The sequence below is a fragment of the Bison bison genome, unplaced genomic scaffold (genome assembly GCF_000754665.1).
Source record: "Bison bison bison isolate TAMUID 2011002044 unplaced genomic scaffold, Bison_UMD1.0 scf7180017864203, whole genome shotgun sequence".
Taxonomy (NCBI): Eukaryota; Metazoa; Chordata; class Mammalia; order Artiodactyla; family Bovidae; genus Bison; species Bison bison.
The window spans coordinates 5,572,418-5,580,128 of NW_011494775.1; the positions used below are offsets into that span (position 1 = coordinate 5,572,418).

At 50.0% G+C, this 7,711-nt stretch overlaps 1 protein-coding gene across 1 annotated transcript in view; it reads left to right on the top strand.

Moving 5' to 3' along the window:
• The window catches only part of FSTL4 (follistatin-like 4), a 435,284-nt gene that overhangs the window by 377,463 nt on the left and 50,110 nt on the right, over window positions 1-7,711 (top strand). The window lies entirely within an intron of this gene.

The following is a 7,711-nucleotide window of genomic DNA, read 5'->3' on the forward strand; positions in this document are numbered from 1 at the left end:
AGTGAATTAATCTATTAGAAAAGCAATGTTAGTGGTGCCTCCCTTCTGTGGGCCTTGAGGAATAGAAGGATTGAAGAGTCTGCACTGGCCCAGGTTTGGCACAAGGAGGGTAGGCGGCGAGGGGGCTGTGGTTTCCCAGGAGTTCATGTGAGACAATGGAGTAATGTCACCCATGCAGGGTGCTGCCAGGATGGTCTATAGGTCTTGAGCTACAGTGACAGGAATTCAAGTTTCAGGCAGAAGACAAGCAGCCCTGGTCTCCTTGGCTCAGGACAGGCCAACCCAGAATGGGCCTCTTGGCCCCAAGAAGGAAGACCTGTGGAGTCAGTGGTCAGTTCACACTAGCAGCTGTAAGGTGGGGGTTAAGGTGCCAGCAGAGAGAACTGGCCTGGACCGTGTGACCCCATGAGTTGGACTAGCACAAAGGGCCAGTGTGCACCCCAAAAAGAGACCAATCGGAACTGCTTGGATGGAGCACCACTCCAGCCATCAGCCTTGCCCCGCACTGGAGTGACCCATCATATCAGATAGTGAGCTCCCTGTCCCTAGAGGCATACAAGCTCAGGGTCATGATAAACAGTGCTGCCAGCCATAAGAAGGCAGCTAAACCCCATGACCTTAAAGATCTCATCCAGCTCTGAGACTGCTTTGTGGAAAGAGAGGGTAACAGAGGGGGTCACTCTGGAGTCCAGCCCTGGGCAGGGCTGGGCAGAAGTGCCCTTCCCCCACCTTTGTCACACCAGGCAAGATGGTTTCCTTGCAGTTTCCCCTCTATAGTGAGCACAGACAGTATCCACCCACCTCTGAATGTCAGTGCCAGCACAAGCCTGGTTGCTTGCTGGTCAGGTGCTCAGTGGGCAGAGTTCTTCCTCTGAGCCTAAGATGCCCAGGGCTGCCCTGAGATCTTAGCAAGGGAAGGCAGTATCCTGCTTGTGAAGACTAGGGTGTGTATGTATGTGTGCACGTGCGTGCTATGTGTGTTTCTGGGGTGCACATTTGTGTGTGCGAACCTCTCAAGGTGGGTTGTCAGCTTTTAACCACGATTGGCCAGTGGTGATTAATTCAGATCTAGGTCAGGCCCGCCTGTGTCTGAACGTCCATGTGCATTGCTCGATGCTCTATTTAAAGACATTAGAAATAAAGGCAAAGGCAGAGCTCCTTTTAATGCACTTGCCATCAGTTAATTAAATTACTTTGAGTGTCTTTCCCCTCCCTCGAACATGCCTCCAGCACCAGCTCAATTGCATTTCTACTTTTCACAGAGAGGTTAGCAATTTGGGTAATTGTGGTGCAACTGGAGATTAATGGCCTCTCGTTACCTCCCAGGAAACACTTGCTCCTCTCGGCAAGTGAGCAGCCCTCGAGCAAGCAGGGCCCTGTGCTTCTGAGAAACCCCCAAGTGAGGGCGCAGGGCAGTGCTAGCCCCACAGGGATCCTGGCCCGATACATGCAAACACACACACGACACACTCACACACACAGATACATATACATACACACACATGTATACCTGCCTTCCAGAGAGGAGAGTGACAGCACAGCCTTACTCATGAAGGGCACAAACAGGCTCCAGGGTCAAAGGGACCTGGGTTTAAGTCTCAGCTCTACCACTTACTGGCTTAGCGACCTTGGAAATGGCATTTGACTTCTCTAAGCCTCAGTTTCCTCTTCTGTGGAAAGGGGATGAATAATACATCCTGCCTCACAGCAACCCACTCCAGTACTCTTGCCTGGAAAATCCCATGGATGGAGGAGCCTGGTAGGCTGCAATCCATGGGGTCGCTAAGAGTCAGACATGACTGAGTGACTTCACTTTCACTTTTCCCTTTCATGCATTGGAGAAAGAAATGGCAACCCACTCCAGTGTTCTTGCCTGGAGAATCCCAGGGACGGAGGAGCCTGGTGGGCTGCCGTCTATGGGGTCGCACAGAGTCGGACACGACTGAAGTGACTTAGCAGCAGCAGCAGCAGCATAGAACTATAATGAGGATTAAAAGACACATGAAGTTCTTAGCACATGATGTCCATGCTATTATGCTCTCATTGTCGTTATTTCTATTATTACTACTTCTCCCACCAGACAGCACTCTCAACCCCTTGCAGCCTGAGTCCCCAACCAGCAGTCAGTGCAGTCTGGTGAGGCCCCCGTCAGGTAGATGTGACTCTGGGATGACACAGCCTGTCGTCACCTTGATTCAGGTCAGCCTTGATTCATCCAGGGGGAGACACTGACCAGCACCTCCAGTGGGTCCAGGGCCGCCCTGGGTGAGCCATACACCTGCTCTGAGCCTGCGGGGCAGCGGAGATGAGGTTGTCCACCTTAAGAGGGCAGTTTCAGGCTGAGCGTGTTGACAGGAGGGCACCCCACCCAGTGACTGGCACACAGCAGGGGTTCATTAAGCACAGCCCTGCTCTGGACAGTGAGGGGAGTAGCCATAGGAGGAAATTAGGCTGCATCAGGGCAGGGCTGGGTCATCAGGATACACAGGACATTCCTGAAGCAAGACGGGTCAGGGGAGAACAGTCCAGGGGGGCTACCCTGGTAGAGCAAAGATCAGGGATCAGTGGGTTCGTAGAGCTCCCCAGCCTGTGGCACCTCAGCGCCTACCCGCTCCTGCCGTAGTCAGAGATGAAACACAACACGATCACAGGCCTTGTAACGAGTGACTGGCTCCGAAATGCTGCACTGACGGGGAAAGCTGATCAGCTTACAAAACCCAAGGCGGGGAGATTAGAGAGTGCACAGAGGTGTGGGCCACCTTTCTTTGTCATTTGTATGAGACATCTTGATTGGCAACAAAATATTAATCACTTTTTCACTATTCTCTTAATGAGAAGCTTTCATGGGCAACAAAATATTAATTTGTCTTGTCTTATCTGTTAAGAATTCCGTTAATGAATTCGGTCACAGAGCTATTACAGAATGCCATGCTAATGACACATGTAATTAAACTTTTCTGAGTTGCCAACATCAAGGAGGCCCCAAGCATCAGAATAATATTTGCTCAGAAAGTAAATGTGCCCCTTTAGCCCGGAGCCGCGCAAGGAGGAACCCCTCAGATTCCCCAGTGAGCGATGTCGCTGTCAGGAGCAGTCAGGAGTCGCCAGTATGTACACAGTTGCCCAGACAGCACACATGAGGAACCCTCCTCTGGATTCACTTACCGAGTGACAAGTCCAGAGGCATAGAGCAAAGACACTCTCCCTGGCTTCGAGGGGACAGCGCAGCACAGTGTAGCTGGTCCTAGGGACCTGGTATTCCCCCTCAAGGATGCCTGAGCCCTCCCCACAGCAAGACATCTCAATCTCTCTGCAGCCCAGACCATGAGGGGCCCTGACTCAGCTGCAACCAGAAAAACAACCCCTCCCTGAGCAGAGGGCAGCACTGGATACTAGAAGTGCAAAGGCCCCCTAGACCGGCGCCCCCCAGCTGGGGTGGGAATCTGCCCCGCTCCCGGCAGTGGGTCTCCAGATTATGATGCCTCCTTCTGTTTGCATGACAGTTTCTACTCGTGCACCGTCAAAGGCGGCCTATAATTTGTTTATTTCCCAGCCAACTGCTGGGATCTCTACAGGAGCACCTGTGGGTCTGGCAGCTTCAGACCTGGCCCTGCACCCCCCGCCTCAAACCCTCAAGGACCCAGGGCCACGGCTCCAGCTCAGAAGGTGCCCTGGTCTCAGGCCAGGCTGCTGGCCAGGAGGGTACCTATGCTGGTGTGCCAGGGTGATGGGCACCTCTCAGCAGCACCCCCAGCTCCGTGGACCTGTGGTCAGCCTGCCTAGCCTCTGTCCTGCTCTGCTTAGACAGCACAGGGCCACGTGGGAGAAGGGCACCCTGTCATCCCCGGGGGCCACAACCAGAGCCTGTGGGGGGAGCTTATACTAGGGAAGGACTCTGCCTTAGGAGGCAGTGAGATGCCCTCACCACAGGTACCGAAGCAGGAAGGGGACCAACTGGTTCCCCTTTGAGGGTTCTCTGGGCCCTGGGGTCATGTAGTGCTGTGATAAGGAAATCACCTGGGAGACAGGGCCCTGTGGGATACGAGTCGTGCACAGGAGCCAGGAAGCTCCCTTTTTCACCAGACAACAGAGCCTCAATCTTTCTTGTCTCCTAAGGGCTCAGAGCCAGTCTTCAGTCCAGGGTGGGGCCCATCTCAGCAGCAGATCCATACACTCCTCACCTAGCCAGGCCTTGCACACTGGGTGTTCTTTGGGGTGGGGGGAGGCTGCCCCACTATCTGCAGAAGCAGGGCCCATCCTGGCCTCAGCGCCCTGCCCAGACCACACAGCAGCTACTCAGGAAGTGAAGGGACCGTCCCCAAACCCAGTCTGCACCCCCTGCTCCAACACTGTCACCTGCCCTCGCCATGTAACTGTCTTCTTCACTGTCCCTTATGTCCCCAGGGACAGGGGCTGCCCATGAGGGGAGCAGAAGCAGGGAGAAGACATCCCCAAAGTCCCAGAAATTAGCTGATCCCCAGATCCTTGCTAGTGTTAACACAGGTATTTCTACCATCGGTACCAAGATGCTGCTGTGTCTGGGGAGCCGGTCTCTGTGATAGTCCATTCAGAAGCATCATCTCATTTAATCCTCATCACAGCCCTATGAGGCAAGTGGAATTCTTTCACTCGGGTTTCAGGAACTTACCAGAGCCTGCAGCCAACCTGCACACCCCAGTTAGAGCTTCATGGGTTCCTTGCTCTTAGGACAATAGCGTCTAGCACCCAGCACTGCCAGGGTCTCGCTCTGGGGCAGCTGGACCCACCTTCTGCTCTAGCAGTAATGGCTACAGTACCTGAGCCCCAATGTCCACTCTGGGTGCAGCCGTGTGTCTGGTGCTCCAGGTCTCATTAGCTGCTGGCTTCTGCCGCAGCAAAGAGAAGGCAGAAAGCTTTTAGACCAGCACATGGAGTTGTTTGGCCAAGATATTCTCAGGATATTTTTCTATTGTATTCTTCTTCTTTAAAAAAAAAGCTCACAACAAACCCTAGTATATTGTAAATGACTTGAAAGAGCCACTCTTTTTTGTTGGTTTTTTCTTTCACCAAATCTCCCTATTTGGGGCTTTCAAATGTCGACAGGCAGAGTACAGTGATAAAAGCAGAAAAACAAAACCCATTAGAAGAAAGTATTTGTGGCAGTGTTTGAAGGATGTGTTAAAAGGTTCACTTTTTTCCCATGCCTAAATGGTGTAAAACCATGAACAAATAACTCTAATGAAGCATACGCTCTAAGCCAGCTCTTCTTTGGAAGTGAGTTATTAAAAAGACCAAAAGAGAATGATTTAGGAGCTCATGACTCATTTAATTTTTATTGTCTTTATATGAACCAGTCATGAATCCATTGTAAAAAGATGAGAGGCGTTTGATTAGCATGGAGAGCTGTTTGCAACATGCTAGACGGTGGTTGTAGGTTCTGCATTAAAATAATCTCATTAAACGCTTGGGTACATTTTGTTTTAAGATCTTGGAAAACACTCTACTTAAAGCGTTCAAAGGTTTTGGCCAGTTCTCTCCAGCTCCTGTCAAATAAACCCCGGTTACGGATGCACATCCGGTTCTTTTGAGCTTTGGATAAGCTCAAACCACTAGGAGGATTGGCCGAAGCTCGCCTAGAGACAGAGCTTGGCCCATGGTACAACAGCTTGTAGAGCTCATGGGGGACTCTGCCCTTCCAGGTACCTCATCTGGCCTTAGCTTTCTCAGTGGCCTCCTCAGGGTCACCCCTCATTCTCCACTGTACCTGTGCTTAATGATCACTTCTGGCCCCATCTCAAAGGTACAGGGGTCCTCAGGAAGGTTCTGATCCAGCTTCTAGACCCTAAATGCAGAACTCCAAGCCCCATGCTGGGGAGTTCACGTTCAGGCTGCTTTTAGGCTTTACCATCTGCAAACAGCACAGCAGTGAGCATCTTTATACGTACCTCTTTCCACATTTCTGTAAGTAGTTGTTTAAGTTCTTAGAAGTGGAGTAACTCCATCAAGGGTGGACACATTTTCTGTTTTGATGGATATTGCCAAATCTCCCTACAAAAAAGAGTTGCACCAAGTTTATAGCCCTTCCAGCGGTGTATACAAGCTTTAAACACCGTAATGGGAGAAAATTCCTGATTGTAAGCCTTGTTGGTCCCTGAAATGAGCCACAGAAGGAAATTTAATCAAACCCTCTCCAGGATGTTTCATAAACAGCAAGAATGCCAATCAGCCATCTTGGCTGACAGTGTGATCCATGTTAGAGGAGCTGGGAAGGCCCTCTTTGCTTGGGGACTCATGATATAAGTGTTCCTGGGGGAGGATTGCAGGCTTCCCAGATGAAGGCAGCAGGTTCTAGACAGTCTGAAACTTCAGTTTGTTACCGACCAGGGTTCTTGGCCTTCCTTCAGTCAACAGAAATAGACTAGGGGCCAGACAAGAACTTTAGGCAAGGCTTTACTGGGGACCCTGCTGCAGCAGAGGAGAGCAAAAATAAACAACAGTTTCCCTTGCTTGCTTGCTTCCGAGGGGGGCAGGCTAATTCCTTCCATGGGGTGAGGGTAGGGATGTGTCCAGGGGTCTGGCTAGAGGCGTGGTTTGGGTGTTTTGCCCACCTGTTAGGTAGTGCTGCATGCAGGGGCACGTGCAGTGCAGACATCTCTGAGGACCCGCCATCACCAAGGCGCTGCGGTGTTTGGGTCCATTTGTGCAGGTGGGATGCTAGGGTTCACGAGATTCAGGGGCACAGAGTCAAATCAGCCGGGAGGGAAAGACCCTCTACTTCCTCCATCCTCTCCAGAGAGAGCCAAGGAAGCTCCTGAGAAGGGCAGAGTTAGAAAAGCTTGGAATAAATGTCTCTAATTGGAGTTTTAACTTGGAGCATTGACAGTGAAAAGTGAAAGTTGCTCAGTGGTGTTCGACTTTTTGCGACTCCATGTACAGTCCATAGCATTCTCCAGGCCAGAATACTGAGGTGGATAGCCATTTCCTTTTCCAGGGGATCTTCCCAACCCAGGGATCAAACCCAGGTCTCCTGCATTGCAGGCAGATTCTTTACCAGCCGAGCCACAAGGGAAGCCCAGCGTTGACAATACCATTACCCTCACCTCTGAAATCATTCTGGAGTCCTTGTGTTCAACATTTAGTCACTAAATAGTCAGCACTGATGGCTCATTTTCATATTACTTCGACCTGACTCACATGTATCACTGTGACATCTCCCATCTTTCCTCTGCTTAAATATTGTTTAATACTTAAGTCTTGTTTAATTGCTTGCTTTATTAAGGGCAGATACCTAGAAAACAGCTTCGTAAAAGGCAAAAACCATTTCTTTAAGTAAAATCGTCTCTTTTCCAAAGACAGATGTGCATCAATACAAAGAATGGTCTAATCTAGCATCTGTTTATTTCTGGAAGGAACCTTGATTTTGCTAATACATTTCTATGCATCAGAGAAAAAGAAAAAAAAAAGCCATCCATAAAAAGACAATTACAGAGATGCAATCAAGCACTGATAGCAGTATTCAGACACATCTCAGAGAACCTCCAGGAGAGAAAGGATTGCAGCTTTAGTTTTATGTAACTTCTTATAAATCAATTTTTAAAGTAATTTCTTTACATCCAATGAGGGAAATTTGATTTCTGTAGCCAGTATTCATGTCCCAGAAAACAATATGCACTTTTTAATATAATTATATGATGCCTATTGTTTCAGCCCAGAGACTTTTTTTTTTTTTTTT